This window comes from Monodelphis domestica, chromosome 3 (genome assembly GCF_027887165.1).
Source record: "Monodelphis domestica isolate mMonDom1 chromosome 3, mMonDom1.pri, whole genome shotgun sequence".
Taxonomy (NCBI): Eukaryota; Metazoa; Chordata; class Mammalia; order Didelphimorphia; family Didelphidae; genus Monodelphis; species Monodelphis domestica.
The window spans coordinates 89926750-89942889 of NC_077229.1; the positions used below are offsets into that span (position 1 = coordinate 89926750).

At 46.5% G+C, this 16140-nt stretch overlaps 1 protein-coding gene across 3 annotated transcripts in view; it reads left to right on the forward strand.

Annotated features, from left to right (window-relative positions):
* The first annotated feature begins 10841 nt into the window (after positions 1-10841).
* The window catches only part of TNFAIP8L1 (TNF alpha induced protein 8 like 1), a 37758-nt gene continuing 32459 nt past the window's right edge, over positions 10842-16140 (forward strand). Inside the window, exon 1 of one of the 3 annotated variants that reach the window (XM_007488928.3) lies at positions 10842-11242. The gene's annotated coding sequence lies outside the window, so the exon portion shown is untranslated. Of the gene's footprint in view, positions 11243-15788; positions 15973-16140 lie in introns of those variants that run through there. The other 2 variants (XM_056822451.1, XM_007488929.3) reach the window with 2 other exon arrangements.

A 16140-nucleotide genomic window follows, 5' to 3' on the forward strand; every position in this document is an offset into this window, starting at 1 on the left:
ATAGAAAGTGCTCATTGATTGACTAACTGACACCAACTAAGGTGATCTGTGTTTGGATCCAGGCTTGGTGCCCTGTGAATGATTCCTACGAGAGGAGACGTCCTCCTCCTCCCCCCCACAAGGAATGCACCCTACATCACCCAGTGGCCGTAAAGCTCCCTGGATTACTCAATTCACCCCATGCAACACTGGAGAATGGGAGGCAATACTCACATAAGCAAGGCCTCTAGCCACTATCCAACCAGGGGCCAAGAATTTCACATTCTCCTTCCTTAGCTCCCAAGATAACAAAATGACTCTGCCTCCAGGCACCACTCAGACCCTCTGGCCTCTTAGAGAAGTGGATGCCTGGGTCCAAGCTTTGAGAATCCTCCGCTGACTCCTGGACTTGGAGATAAGCCTGGGTTTGGGGGCCTGGCTCTGACCCTTAATGGCTACATGACTGTGGTCAATGTACTTTCCCCCTCTGTAAAATGGGGGTGATGATGAACCCCTTATCTTACCTAATTCCCCTGGGATAATATGGCAATAATTCTCCCACACACACATTCTCTCTCTCATGAGGGTGTTTAGGACAGAAATATTTTCTAAATCACCAGAGAAAAGTAACAATAATAGCCAGCATTTATATAGCACCTTAAGATCTGTGGAACATTTCACAAATATCATTTTATTCTCACACCAATCCTGGGAGATACGTGCTACTAGTATTCCTATTTTACAGATAAAGAAACTGAGGCAGACAGACATTAAATAATTTGGTTAAGGTCGCACAGCTTATAAATGTTTGGGGCTGGATTTGAATTCAGGTCTTCCTGGTGCCAGGCTTAACACTCCATCTACTTTGCCACCTACCTACCTGTACTAATGTTTGTGGTCTCTATTGCTTATTATTTCTATTTCTATTACTATGTCTCCTCTGTCTCCTAATTTGGTCAGGGGACCCTCTTGATCACCCAAGACCTATTAAGCATAAATGATTAATGAGAGCCCAAATTCCCCAACCTGTGATACCCTTCCCACCCAGTCTGAAAGCAATTGACCCAACTCTCTCCTACGGGCGCCCAGATACCCATCTTCCCTGATCCCACTCCACAAAGAGGAAGAATGAAGCCAAACCTCAAACCCAGCCAAGGGGAGTGAGGAAGAAGAAAAGACAAGAGTCATTGCACCCCCCCACTCGTGTGTGTGTGTGTGTGTGTGTGTGTGTGTGTGTGTGTGTGTGTGTGTGTGAGGTAGGAGGAGAGGGGAAGGAAGGGAAGGTAGAAGCAGAACAAGAGCTGGCCCAGAAGAAGACCGAGAGGATCCAATTAGTTCAATATCTGGCCAATTCCCTGGGTCTCTTGGCATGAACAATGCAACCCCCCCCCAAGTCCTATAGAATGCAGTTACAGAATTTCAAAATCTCTGACTTTCTTTTTAAAATATATTATTTTATTCCGCCCTCTTAATTACAAGTAAAAACCATTTTTCACATTCATTTTTTTTTAAGTTTTGAGTTCCAAATTCTCTCCCTACTCATCCTCCTTCCCTCCCTACTCATCCTCCTTCCCTCAGCCCCTCCCTGCCCTCCTCCGTCTCTGAGACAATAAGCAATCTGATGTGCAATCATGTAAAACACTCTTCCACGTTAGGCATTTTGTGGAAGAGATCACAAGTGGAAAAAAAAAGAGAAAATTAAATAGAGCATGTTTCAGTCTGCATTCAGACTACAGTTCTTTCTCGAGGGCAGATGGCATTTTTTTTTATCTTGAGTCTCTGGGACTGTCTTGGATCACTGTATAGCTGAGAAGAACTAGGTCATTCACAGTTATTCGGCAAAAAATATTGCTGTCAATATATGTATAACTCAGATTGAATTGCTTGCCACCTCCGGGAGGGAGTAGGGAAGGGAGGGAAGGAGACGAGTTCAATCATATAACTTTGAAAAACTTATGTGGAAATTTGCTATTACATGAAATTGGCAAAAAAAAATGAAAATGAAAAGATATTGCTGTCACTATTTCTGGTTCTTCTGGTTCTGCTTACTTCACTTTGCATCAGTTCATACAAGTCTTTCCAGATTTTTCTGAAATTGTCCTGTTAGTCATTTCTTATGGCACAAGAGTATTCCATAAATATCATATCACAACCTATTCAGTCATTCCTCAATGGACAGCCCTTCATTTCCAATGCTTTGCCACCACAAAAAGAGCTGCAATAAATATATTTTACAAATAGGTCCTTTTCTCTTTTTTCTCTCTCTCTTTGGGATACAGACCTAGTTTTGGTATTTAATATCTCCTGAGTTTCGAGGAACTGAGGCATCATTTAGTCTAGCCTGTGGCTAAGCATCTCACTCTTTGGAGAGGGACTCACTACCTTCCAAGATAGCACATTTCAGGTCTGGAGAGCTCTGATTACAAAAGGACCTTCCAATGTGTTTCAAGACTCTTCCCCGTAAATTGAAAATCATGCAGAACCGTGAACTTCATTATTTAATAAGTATTTCTTATCCGAACACTTTACGACTTTTCTTAGGCTTATCAAAGCTACCAGCATCGCTATTCTTGTGCTTTGGGGCCATTATTAATAACTAAAAGCATTAATGAGACAAAGAGAAGCGCCGCTCTGATGAAGACATGACTTGTTACAAAGGAGGACTCCAGACAAAGACAGATTCCGGAGCTAATGTTTGCCAAAAAACAATATAATGGCTCCTAATAATGCTTCTCAGAATGAGAATGAGTGGGATCGGGCCAACCGCTTCCAGACTGTACACGGCTTGGAAAAACTGAGGATTTAGCTTGTGATTAAAAGGTTTTGTTTGACTTATTTTTCTGCCTTCATTTTTTTCGACTGCCAATCAGACGTGCCTGAATTTGTGTCTATTGAGTTCGCTTAAGATAAGGTCTTAGTGTATTAAGAAATTGTTTTTGTTTTTCATTATGCTGAGCCAAAAGCTTGCCCTCTCACCCACTCATCCTACTTCTATTCTTTTGGGGTCAAGCTCAACAGCCCTTCCAATAGGAAAGCCTTTCAGAAATGTGAAGAGTGACCAAGTTTGCAAAGCCCTTTCCAATGATTATCTCACTTTATCCTCAAAACAACCCTGGGAGGTTGGTGCTATTATGATTCCCATTTTTTAGAGGAGAAAACTGAGGCAAACAGAGATGAAGAAGTGACTTGCCCAGGGTAACACAGCCCATAAGACACTGAGATCAGATTTGAACTCAAGGTCTTCCTGACTCCAAGCTTAGCTGATCTAGCCAATCTATCTATCTATGTCTTAGCTGCCTAGAGGGGAGGGGGGGTTATCTAAAAATGACAAGAGATTGCATCCAGGATCTCATTTATGTGAAGCATGTATTCCACCGCTGAGCTACATCCCCAATAACCATCCTCCTAAATCTTCTCTTCTTTTTTTTTTAACCCTGACCTTCCATCTTGGAATCAATACTGTGGATTGGTTCCAAGGCGGAAGAGCAGTAAGGGCTAGGCAATGGGGGTCAAGTGACTTGCTCAGGGTCACACAGCTAGGAAAGGTCTGAGGCCAGATTTGAACGTAGGACCTCCCATCTCTAGGCCTGGCCAGCTGCCCCCCTAAATCTTCTCTTCTGCATCCATCCATCCATCAATAAGCATTTATTAAGTACCTAAAAATCAATCAATTCCAGCACTCTCTTGGCCCTGAGGAATACGGAGATAAAAATGAAAACAGTCCCTGACCTCAAGGAGCAAACATCTAAGGGTTTCTAAAGCACTGTGCTAGAACTAGGACAGACCAAAACAACATCCCACTTCCTGCCCCCAAAAGCTTACATTTGACTGGGAGGAGAAGACTATAAACTCAGAGAAAGAAATCCAGACTATAGAGGAAGGAATTTCGAGGCATCACCCAAACCTCAGGGAACAGGACACCTGAACAGAGCCGGACTCTAAAAGGAGTGGGATGCGAGGAAGGGAATCTACTGCAAGTCCAGGAGATAATTAATTTATGGGGAAAGATGAAGTGCTGTCCATGGGAAATGGTCAGCAATGCAGGGTTCAGAAGGGCAAAAGTCATTTGCAATCTGCCTAAAAGGATAGGTGGGAGCCAGATTATGACAGGCTTCAAAAACCAAAGAAAAGAGGTGGCAGCTGGGTTGCTCAGTGGATTGAGAGCCAGGCTTAGAGACAGGAGGACCTGGGTTCAAATCTGGCCTCAGACGCTTCCCACTGGTGTGACCCTGGGCAAGTCACTTAACCACCGTTGCCTAGCCCTTACTACTCTTCTGCCTTGGAACCAATTCACAGTATTGATTCCAAGAGGGAAGGTATGGGTTTAAAAAAACAAATAAAGAAAAGAGGTGGCACTAGGGAATCCCAGAAGGTTCTTGAGCAGGTGATCTACTCCATGCTTAGGAGTACTGTCTTGGAAAGGGAAGAGAAGGAAGGCAATTTGGAGGCTACTGGAGTAATCCAGATGAGAAATTCTAAGAGCCTGAACTTGGGGAGCAGCTGTGCAAATGGAGAGAAGATGCATGCCAGAGATGTTGTGGCAGGAGAACTGACAGATATCCAATCAATATTAATACTTAGAATTTATATAGTACCTACCATGTGCCAGGCACCATGCTAAGAGCTTTATATTATTTTTAATTATAATTATATATATAATTATATTATCTCATTTGATCCTCTCCACAATCCTGGTAAAGGAGGACACTGCAGTACCTACAATACTGTGGGACAATCAAATGTGAGACTTTGCTACTAACACCACAATGATCCAGAACAATTCTGAGGGTCAGGAAGACCTGAGTTCAAATCATACTTCAGATACTTACTATTTGTATGATCATGGAAAAATCCCTTAACCCCTATTTGTCTCAGTTTCCTCAATGGAAACATTGGGATAATAACAGCATCTACTGACCAGGGCTGCTGTTGTTGTTTTAATTTTTTTTATAACAAATTTCCACATAAGTTTTCCAAAATCATATGATCTGTAGTGGCTCTGTCCCTTCTTCCCTGTCCCCTCCCAGAGCAGACAAGCAATTCAATCTGGGTTATACATTTATTATCACTTAAAACATGTTTCCATATTATTCATTTTTGTAAGCAAATAATCTCATAGAACCCAAACCCCGAACCATATTCCCAAATAAACAAGTGAAAAATCATCTGCTTTCCTCTGCATTCCGACTCCAACAGTTCTTTCCCTGGAGGTGGAGAGCATCCTTTGTCAGGCCTCCCTGACTCCAGGCCCTGCTCTCTAACCGCTGTATTAACCAGAGCACCATATGAGTTGCCATCGAGGCCCCTCTCCAACCTGAACTCCTTCTTGGCACCGTCCTTCCTATGTTTTCTTTTGGAGTAGAGGCTTTTGTCCTGGAGCGAACAGAGATGAAAATTCCAGCTCTATGAGGACAGTCCCTGCGAAGAAGAAAGACTTCTGTTCCAGTTACATCGTGAAAATCCTGAAGCAAGTCCATCAGGATTTCAGTGGGGCTCGCTGGGGCTCACTAGAGAACTATCTGCCGGTGTAGGTCTCCTTAGAAGCAGTCAGGCTGTGGGCGAGCAGTCACCCTGGGGACATTGAGGCACGTGCCTCTCGAAGGCTGGTGTGAGAGCTCTGCTCTGAGAGCCAGCTGAAATTGGAATCACATCACTGTGGGCACAGGTAGTAATCAAGCACATTCAAGAAAAAATCGTTATTATCTCAGGCCAATTGGTACCTTAGAAAGCACTGAGTCCCATCATTTGGGGTTTCACCTGGGTTTTAAAAGTATATATTTTGACTGAATGATTATGTTTATAACATAACATGACATGACATGACATGACATAACATGACATAACATGACATAACATAATACAATACGATACGATGATATGATATATGATATGATATGGTATGACATGGTATAATATTTAATTTATAATATAATAATATAATATAATAAATATAATATAATAATATAACATAATGTAATAATATAATATAATTAATATAATAATAAATAAATATAATGTTTTTATAATACAATATGTTTATAATATAGTATAAGATTTATATGATAAATAATATAATGTGGTGATAACTATATGTATTCTCTCATGCATAATTATAGAAATGCAAATATAAAAATAATATATGTATAATATAATATAATAAATTGGAATCCTTTGTAATCATATTTTATGTGTTTAAAAAAATATTATTCTGATCAATAATGTGGAAATAGGTCTTGATCAATGACATGTGTAAAACCCAGTGGAATTGCGCAGTGGCTACAGGAGGAGGGTGTGAGCAGGGGAAAGAAAGAGCATGAATCTTGTAACCATGGAAAAATATTCTAAATTAATCAATTAAATAAAATTTTAAAATATATTATTCTGAAAAGGGATTCATAATCCACACCAGACTGCCAAAGGGGTCGAGGATACAAAAAGGGGAAGAACCTCTGATCCGGTCTACCCTCTTCATTTTACATGTAGCAGAGGGGTGATTGGAAAGGATGGTGATCAAGAGTCAGTCCAGGACATCTGAAGAAATTGTGGCCTGTACGGTGCAGGTAACAGAGACAATGAGAGGCAAGAAGTGTTCTGCTTTCACAGCCAAACTACCCTGAGTGAGCCTCATCTTGTCTGGTCTCAGTAGCTCAGCCAAGTTAGCCCTCATTAGTTCTTAAATTAGAGACTAATTTTTTAAACCTTTACCTTCTGTCTTAGCATCAATACTGTGTATTGGTTCCAAGGTTGAAGAGTGATAAAGGCTAGAAAATGGGGGTAAGTGACTTGCCCAGGGTCACACAGCTGGGAAGTGTCTGAGTTCAGATTTGAACCCACAATCTCCCATTTCTGGGCCTAACTCTCAATTCACTGAGCTACCCAACTGCTCCCTGAAGACTATTTAGAAATGCTGGGTGCTATAAGCTTCTTGGAATTCCTCTCTCCTCACCCTTTCTCCTAGGCAATGACACCTTGCCATTGCTTAATGAAGCCCTTGGCATCTTCCAGTGTTAACTGAGAGTATTACTGTACTCTGTGTGGGTGTCCACTCTTCACCCTGGTGCTTGTGTGTATCTGTGGGAGAGGAGACCCCAGGTTTAATGGGCAGACGCTTGGTTACTACTATTCATGCTATCTGAGTAAAATGCCTCTGCCTTGAGCTACCTGTATTTTCTGGCTACCAGGAGTAAAGGTAGATCATCTAATGGGGCCTGGAGAGCTAGATAGTTTTAGGAGTGTGAACTCAAGGTCTTGGTCCCTCTGGGATCTGGCCTTCCATCAGGGTATCCCAGAGAGGGTGTTAGATGCAGATAGGGAAACAGAGGTCCCAAGAGGTTAAATGACACAGGACTAGAATTCATACTCAGGTCCTTTCATTCCCAATCCAGGCTTCTTCTCTTTTATTTTATTCTTGGGGAGGGGGTTCTTCTTACTATGGAGAAGAGAGAAATTACAAGAAAATGCAGCAAGACAAGAAACTGGAGATTGATCAGTTGTCAATCAAAAGAAAATTCCATTTGGAATGTGACCAGGAAACAGTTGAAGGCAAAAGCCAATGGTGACTGATTTTCTGGGACTGGGCTTCTTGTCTAATGGTGGTGACCCTGAAGGAAGAAGCTGGGTTTATCTCTGGGACTTAGGATAATCAAGTTGGAGGTGACCTGGCTGATTGGAAGGCAGAAGAAGGACAATAGTCCATATATCTCTCTCTGACTTGCTCTGTTTCATGCTAGTGATTGAATTGCCATTTCTCTCAGTATCCTCCAACCTAAAACTCACTGTAGGTAATAAGGGAAACCTCCACCCCTCTTACCTTCATTATCTTTCCTGTTTTCCCCTATAAACCCTTACTTGAGATAAGGAAAAGAGAAAAGAGTATTTCCTCTGAAACATCATAGCTCCCCTGAGTGACTTAGAAGGTGGCTGAAGAAGAAGGGGGAAAGGGAAACTGAAGGGAAGAAGAGGGGAGGAAGGAAGATTGGAAGAGGGAGGAGGGTAGGAAAAAGAAGATAACTACCTGATCCATTAGTTATCTAGTATTCATATAATATGGCCCCCCAAATATTATTTATTACATTATTCCACTTTGCTGTCTATCCAGGGAAGACTTCCCAAAGGAAGCAGGGCTTGAATTGGGCTTTGCATGATGGATAGGATTTGAAAGGTGAAGAGAGAATGACCCATTCTGCACAGGATCTAGGTCACGCCTTGGGAGGAAACAAACACCTCATAGACTACTGTGGACAGGATCCCAGCTGTTTTCCTAAAAACAGCAGCTGCATCCTCCTTTGGTCAAAGTAACAAGAAGACCACATCTGGATCAGCCACTCGTTTCCCACCCATCCCCCTTTACTCACCAACCTGGCAATAATATCCTGGAACTAGTTGTTGAATCAAAGGAAAGAAGTTTGAGTAAACATGTGGTTGTTTTCCCCAAATGCTCCCTACAGAATGTCACTCTGATTCTTGACCCTGAAGGAGAGAGAAGAAAAGAGGAGCCAGGATGGTGCTGATGAAGGGAGAGGACTCCATACATCTGGGCATAAGACGATGGGATCTGGTCACCTGCTAGATGTTTCCTGTTATCCTAAAGAATGACAGCATTTCAGAGAACCCCAAAATCTAGAAAATAGAATGCCAAGGCTGAAAGGCCCTTAGACATTACCTATTCTAAGCAGCATGTTTTTTCACCTGTGACAAAAACAGGTGTGTGTGTGTGTGTGTGTGTGTGTGTGTGTGTGTGTGTGTTCGGAGGGTGTCACACAGAGGACAGGCAGGCAGGCAGGAGGGCAGAGGAATGGCAGTTCTAATTGGACAATCTGGGAACAGATAGAAAGGGTCTGCCCCTATGCCTAAGCCCCTCCCCATCCCCACAGGGGATGAGGATGAGCAGAGGACTACAAGATCTAAGGCACTGGGGCTCCATATGGCCCTAGGAAAAGTATGCTATCTCCAAATGTCCATGCCTGGAAAGCCCTCCAGATAAGCTCTAGCTCCAGGTCTCTTATTTTACTGGGGGGAGGTGGGATCTGAGGCCCTAAAAAGGGAAATGGCTTGTCCACTCATGCTAGTGGTTTTTAGTGGCTGATCCAGTAATAGAATCAGAGTGAGGCTTGGAGTCAGAAAGACTCATCTTCCAGTTGTTGGGAATAAGAAGAATGAAAGTGTTCTTCTCTGGCTGGACACCCATCCTACACCACCCCTACAATCAGGAATGAAAGTCTGCCTAGCCCTGCAGAATAAGACCTCAAGGACATTTTGTTATTGCCACTGGCCCAGTGAGTTGAGAGATGTCTTATCTCACTTCAAGCTATCCTGCCTCACTATCTCTTCATACCTTTAGGAGCTAAAGGAGTCACTCCGGAGGACATGGTTACCTCCCCATCACCTTACCCCTCCCAAGTAGGAGCTCATGATGAACTTATGCTAGGTATCTTGCTGTTTTCTGACTGGGGAATACTTCACAGGGTAGATTGTAAGTCCCTGCCCCCAGACAACAGGAGTTGGACAGAGCAGGGAGTCTATATAACAGTGAATCTATATAACAGTGATGGTGAACCTACGACACAGGTGCCAAAGATGGCACACAGGGTGTTCTCTGTGGGTGCACTCCAAAGTTCATTACTAGAAAGGCAGAGGGACTTGGCCAGAGCTGCTCCTTTCTCCCTCTCCACCCTTCCTGATGACATTTTTTCACATCACCTACTCCTCTGCCCAACAGCCCAATGGGAGCATTTTCTCCCACCCCCTTGTGGGATAAAGTGGGGGCAGAACATGCCTGGTACTTGGAGGGGGGCCCAGCACTCCATCTCTAAAAGGTTCACTGCTATATAATGTTTGTTTCTGCACCAGTACATTGCATTTGCCCATCTTATGAGAAAGAATAAAACCTGCTTCTTCTGCTCTCACTTTCTGATTCCAGGTTTGTAATTTGGGTGGGAGGTCATTTTGTATCCCACTCACAGTGTTCCAGTCTGGCCTCAGACACTTTCTAGCTGTATGACCCTGATAAAGATACTCAAAGCTGTTCGTCTCAATTCTCTCATCTGTTAAATAGGCTGGAGAAGAAAATGGCAAACCAGGCGCATATCCTTACTAAGGAAACTCCAAATGAGGTCAGAAAGAGTCGAAAGCAGTGAACAGCCAATGAATGTAAGAATGGAGGGAGAGTGAGAAGTCTGGAATGATACGGAAGTTTTGAATTTAGGTGACTTGGAAGGATAATAGGGATAATAATCTTGAATTTGGAGTCAAATGATTAGAGCCCAAATCCTGGCTCTGCCACTCCCTGCCCCTTGACCCTCTGCAAATGATTTCCTTTCCCTGGTTTCAGTTTCCTCATCTGTAAAATAAGGTGGCTGGTTAGACCAGGTGATCTCTAAGGATTCTTCCAGATCTAAATCCTATCATTACTATGAACTCAGAGCGAATCTAGTCCAATCTGTAGCTAAGCAGGCAGGAATCCCCTCTAGAGCATCCCCCCAAACTTCAAGTGATGGGGAGCTCACTACCTCTGGAGGCAAGACTTCTCCAACTTCTGAAAGCTCTGATTGTTAGGAAGTTTTTCCCCAGGCTGAGCACAAATCTGCCTCCCTACAACTTCCATCCATCGGTCCTACCCATTTCCTGCTCTCTCGGCTTCTGGGACCTTGGGGATCCGGGATCCGGATCCGGACCGGGGGCGTAGGCTAAGGTTTAGATCGGTCCCTCCCAGTCACACACACATACAAACACCCTGACACACGCGCGCGCACACACACACACACTAATTCTCACACACACCCCCTCCCATCCCTCCCCAGCCCACGTCCAGCTCGACTTCCATTGGTCGCTTCGTAGGAAGCTCGGTCGGCGGTTGGCTGGCCCTGCGCTCTCGCCCCGCCCCTCCTGGACTGGGAAAGTTTGGCTCGAATTCCCCTGCCTCCTCTCCCCTCCCCTCCTCCTCCCCCCTTTCCTTCCCTTTGCCCCCTTGGCCTCGGCCTCCGGGATCCAGACAGTGCATGGGGCCCCGGGCCGGGCTGCAGGCGTCCGGCAGCCGCCGTACACGCTAGAGGCACGGGCTGGCTCAAGTATCCCTGCCGGGCTGCCGGGCGCGCTCCCCTTCCATCTCATCCTCATCCCCAGGTCCCCTGCGTGGGCTCCGGGACCTAGGGCTCCGGGGCAGCGAGTGGCCCCCGAGCTCCTGGCGAGCTTCAGCGTCGGCTGCGGCAGCGGCAGCAGCTCTTGGAGAGTCCGCGGAGCTCCGTGGAGGCGGACCTGCTGGCAGGTGAGCTCCCCTGCGCCCCTGGCGCCAAAGAAGGTGGAAGCAGCGGAGACCCCCGAGTCCCCTGAGCCCACGGTCGGGGTGGGAGCAGAAAAGACAGCCGGGCTGCCCGGGGACTCCGACCCCCGTGGGGTCCTCCCGGATTTGGGGGGACATAGATTGGGCAGCCTGGGCTGCGGCCCGCCTCCACCCCTGTCCCGTTTCCTCGTCCCTCTCTCAATCTCCACCTCTTTCGCCCATCTCCCTGCCTCGGTGTATCTCCGCTCTGGGGCTCGCGGTCCCTCCCTCCCCTCCCCTCTTCTCCCCTTATCGGTTCTGTTGCTCTTTGTGTTTCTTAGGCTCCCTCCCCAAGTGGGTTTCAGGGCTAGTCTCCCGGCCTCTTATCTTTGTCTCCGTTTCTGTCTAGCTTCCTCCAGCGTCCCTTTTCTCTCACTGTCTGGGGGAGGGGGGCCTGGACTGGGGGGGGGGGGGGGAGGGAGACGGGGCTGGGGGCTTTGACACGTCCTCCCTTCCTGATTTTGCAGCGCAGCCTGCTTTGGCCCCTCTTTTGGACTTCTGGATCCTTTATCCCAAATCAGGAAAGTCAGGGACTGGATCTGGGGGACCCCAGGGCGGCACCCCAGCCTCTCTCCTGGCAGAGAATCCTCCTCTGAAGCCGACACACTCCGCCCCCCCCCCCCCAAGGTCTGGTCCTGCCCCCCTGAGCCCTGGGAAAGCTCCCACACGGTCCCAGTTATCTCCCTAGGTCTGCCCTCCGCCCCAGACACACCCTGGGGCTAATTTGGGGGGCTGGTCCGAAAAGGCAGCCCTCTTTCCTCGGATTTGTGGGTTCCCCAGCTGGTGCTCACGTGTTAAATGTCCTTGGGGTAGAAAGAAAACTACCAAATCAAAGAATGTTCGAACTGGTGGAGATCCCCAGACCATCCCATCTGTCTGGGCCTGGGAGTTTCCCAGACTCCTCCCTCTATCTTCTGCCTATGGGCCACTGTCGGAGCGAATGAAGTACCTGGAGGTTGGGTGTCACCCAAGATGGTCCATGCTGGTGTGTGTAGCAGGGAGTCCCTAGACTTCAGCCCAAGGCTCCCCACTTCTGTGGCTACTTTGCCATGGCCTCCCAGCTCACTCACGACCTCTCAGAATACACTATCTTCCATTATAAATGCAATAGACTTGGTGAACCAGTGTGCTATTTGAGATGTAGATTATTACTGTATGGGAAAATTGGGGAGGATTTCTGGAGGATGTGGCTTTGTCATTTTGGGGCAGAACCTTAAAGCAGAGGCACAGCTGAAGAGGAGAGAGAGGGCATTCCAGGAAGCCCAGAAAATGTCCCTCAAAGGGAGCCAAGGATGTCAGGAAAGTGGAGAGTGTGAGCACAAAAGAAGAGAATAGGACAGAAAACTGGAAAAGTCACAGTGGAGGCAGGGTATGGAAGGCATTGAATGCCAGGCAAAGGAGGTCACTTCACTGGTATTTGAGACACTGAAGTTCTCTGAGCAGAGGTGGACCAGAAAAAGAGTATGGAAGGAAGTGTAATCTGGCAGAGCTTTGAAGGATGGATTTCAGGGAAGAGTGTTGAAATAAGCTCACCTACCTCCAGGGAAGTGGGTAATGAGCATAGTTGCAATAGGAATAGTTAGGGAAACAAAGGGATTTGGGGGGGGGATAGAGGCTTGAGCAGGGCTGTACCTTGATCTAGGAGACCCTGCTATTGGAGGCCTCCCTGGGAGTTGGGGATCAGGGAGTGGAACTTGAGAATGGGCAGGCAAGATTTGGAGAGGCTGAGAAAGGAAGACATAGAGGTAAAGAAGAAATTTATTTATTTATAAAGTACCTACTATGTGCCAAGTGCTATGCTTAAATGCTTTACAAATATCTTATTTGATCCTTACCACAAGGCTGAGTAGGTGGTGTTATTCTCCCAATTTTACAATCAAGGAAACTGAGGCAAGTCATTTGCCCAGAGTCACACAATTAGCATCTGAGGTAAGATATGAATTCAGATCTTCCTGACTCCAGGCCCAAGGCTCTATCTAGTTCTATCTAGAGAAAAGATGAGCACAGATTTGAGGGAGGGCAAAATTCAGAGTTCTGGAAGTTCTGGGGTAAAGGAAGCTGCTGCTGCTAACCCAGCCCCAGTGAGGTCAAGGTGTCTCTCCCAGGCCTTCCTTCCCAATCACCCTTGGGCAGGTCTCGGTTGCTGCCTTGACATCTTAGATATTAAATGGGTCCAGGGCTTAGCCATAGTAATTAGGGCCATTAGGGTGCTTTGAAGTTTCTTATAAAGTGGCTGGGGTGAAATGATATGATGCCAATGGCTTGACTTAAGTGTCCTCCCTCTGAACTGTAGAAGGATGGCTTCTTCCTGGTGCCCCATCAGTCCAGGTCCCCCCCCCCCCCTGCACTTCACCCTCAGCATTCTGTCTCCCCAAGCCCAATGAGTTAATTAGCGACAGAGCTGGGGGATGCTTCTCACTGCTGTCTCTACTCCTCCTGGCCTCCTGTGTTCTGACTCACTTCCTGCCTCAGCTCCTACTTGTTGTCAGGGGCCAGGTGTGGCGAACCTGACGAACCTTCAAGCTGTTGCTTGTTGTGGGCAGAGCCTGAGTTGATGTCTTCACCTAACAACCCTCTGGGGCCCAGGGATGGGTGTAGTGGCTTTGTGGGGCCCCATGGGTGAGCTCAGGAAACAACAGCCAATGACTGAGGCATTTGCTTAATGAATAACACACACACACTCCCAAGACCCCCTAATATAGCCAAGTCAATGAATCCTGTGCTCCAGGGAATTCCCCTCTCTGAAAGAACCTAGAAGATTGAACAATGGCTTCTGAAGGGTTCCTTCCTTCCTCCCTTTTCTCCTTTCCCTCTCCCCACAAGCTCTGAGTTTATTTTGTTCCTTGTTTAGCTATAGGACCATAGAAAGACAGACCTAAAAAGAGCCTTAGAACAGAGAATATCAGGACTGGGAGGGTCCCTAGGACACAGCGTCACAGGGCCAGAACATGGAGTCCCCAAATTGGAAGGGGCCTTAGATCACAGACTGTCAAAGCTGGGAGGGTCCGACGGGACCCAGTGTTAGAGCTGGAAGGAGCCTTAGAATATACAGTACCAAAGCTGGATGGGACTTTAGAACACAGAATGTCAGAATTGGAAGGCATATTAAAATAGATGATGTCAGAACTGAGAGGGCCCATAGGACACAATGCCAGAGCTAGAAGAGACCTTAGAACATGGAATATGAGAGCTGGGAGGGTGATGTCAGAGTTGGGAAGACCCATAGGGCACAATGCCAGAGCTAGAAGAGACCTTAGAACAGTGATGGCGAACCTTTTAGAGATCGAGTGCAATCCTCACATCATATGTGAGTCTCCCCCTTACCCCAGAAAAGGGAGGGAGGAAGCACTCCTATTGGACTACTGGGCAAAAGGGCAAATGATGTGAGAAATGTCCTCAGGTGTGCATGGAGGGGGAAGGGAGCAGCCCCCTCTGGCATACTCCCACACACGTGTCATAGGTTCACCAATAAGGCTTTAGAACATAGAATATCAGAGAAACAGATGTCAGAGCTGGGAGTGCCCTTAGAACACAATGTCAGAGCTGGAAAGAACTTTGGTACCCAGAATGTAAGAACTCAGCCCTTAAAGCTAAATGTCAATTTAGTCCCAGATTTTATAGATGGGGAAACTGAGACCCATAAAGGTGAAATAACCTATCTAAAGTCACATAGGGAATCATTGAACAAATGGGGACTAGGACAGTGTTTTGGACATCTATCCTGACAGTTAGTGCTGTATGCATTGTGAGAAGGAAGGAACTACCCCCTCTATACCTCAGTCCAGGCTCATGTATGGGGCAAGAAGAACTAGGTTTGTTCCAGAGCCATTCAGGGTTGCAGCTGTCAGGTGGCTGTCCTTCACCTCCACCCAAGGAGCCCTAATTTTCAGGGAAAGGGAGAAAAGGCACGAAAAAAGGAAGCACCCTGTTTTCTTTGCAAGGTAGCTGAGAGGGCTGGGAAATCCTTCCAAATATTTTTCCTGAAGAACTCTAGAGCCATGCTCAGCATCCCTCCCCTTCCTCTATCCTTTCTCTAAGGCACAGCCTCTCCTTAGAGACTCACAATATTCTGGAGAAGTCATATCCCCATTTGACAGATGAGAAAACAATCCCAGAGAGAAAACTTGCCTACACAGAGTGGTAAGGTTGGAACTAGAATCTAGGCATCTTGGCTCCCATCCCAGCTCTCCTCATCCTGCCTCACTGACCACTGGGCATTGAGAAGCACATTCTTTAAATCCAGGGGGGCCAATTGAAACATAACCTGGGGAGCCTTGACCCCAGAGGCAAAATGCACCCCTTAGCCTGCTGGCTAAGATGCTGTCATCCCTAGGGCTTTTTAAAAAAGTGAAAAGAGAGACCCTGTTGACTTGCAGCTCCTGGGCAGCCAATGAACAAACAGGAAATGCCCTGACACGTTGGGGAGCAGCTGGGAGATGTTGGAGGAGGGGCTGGCAAAGGTGTAACCGGGCCCCTGCCCGCCGTGCCCATGGCAACAAGAAAGAACAAATACCTGTTGCCTGGACAGGAGCTCCAAGAGCCATCCAAACATTAGGGCTGTTTCCTGATTGCCCCCCAGTAGGAGTTTCTCTCCCACCTGGGGCCCCCCTACACTCGCTCTCTCCTCAAGGCCAGAGGTCTGGAACATTCCTCAGATGAGGGTTGAACTATTTCTGGTGAGTGATGTGTGTGTGTGTATTGTTAGGTAGGAGAGACAGTGAGTGGATGGAACAGAGAGGACTCTGGGCACCTCAGTTCTACTCTTGCCTCTGCTCCAGCTTACTGTGCATGGTCTCAGGAAAGTTATTTCTCTTCTCTGGGCCTCTGTTTCCCTGTCTGTAAAA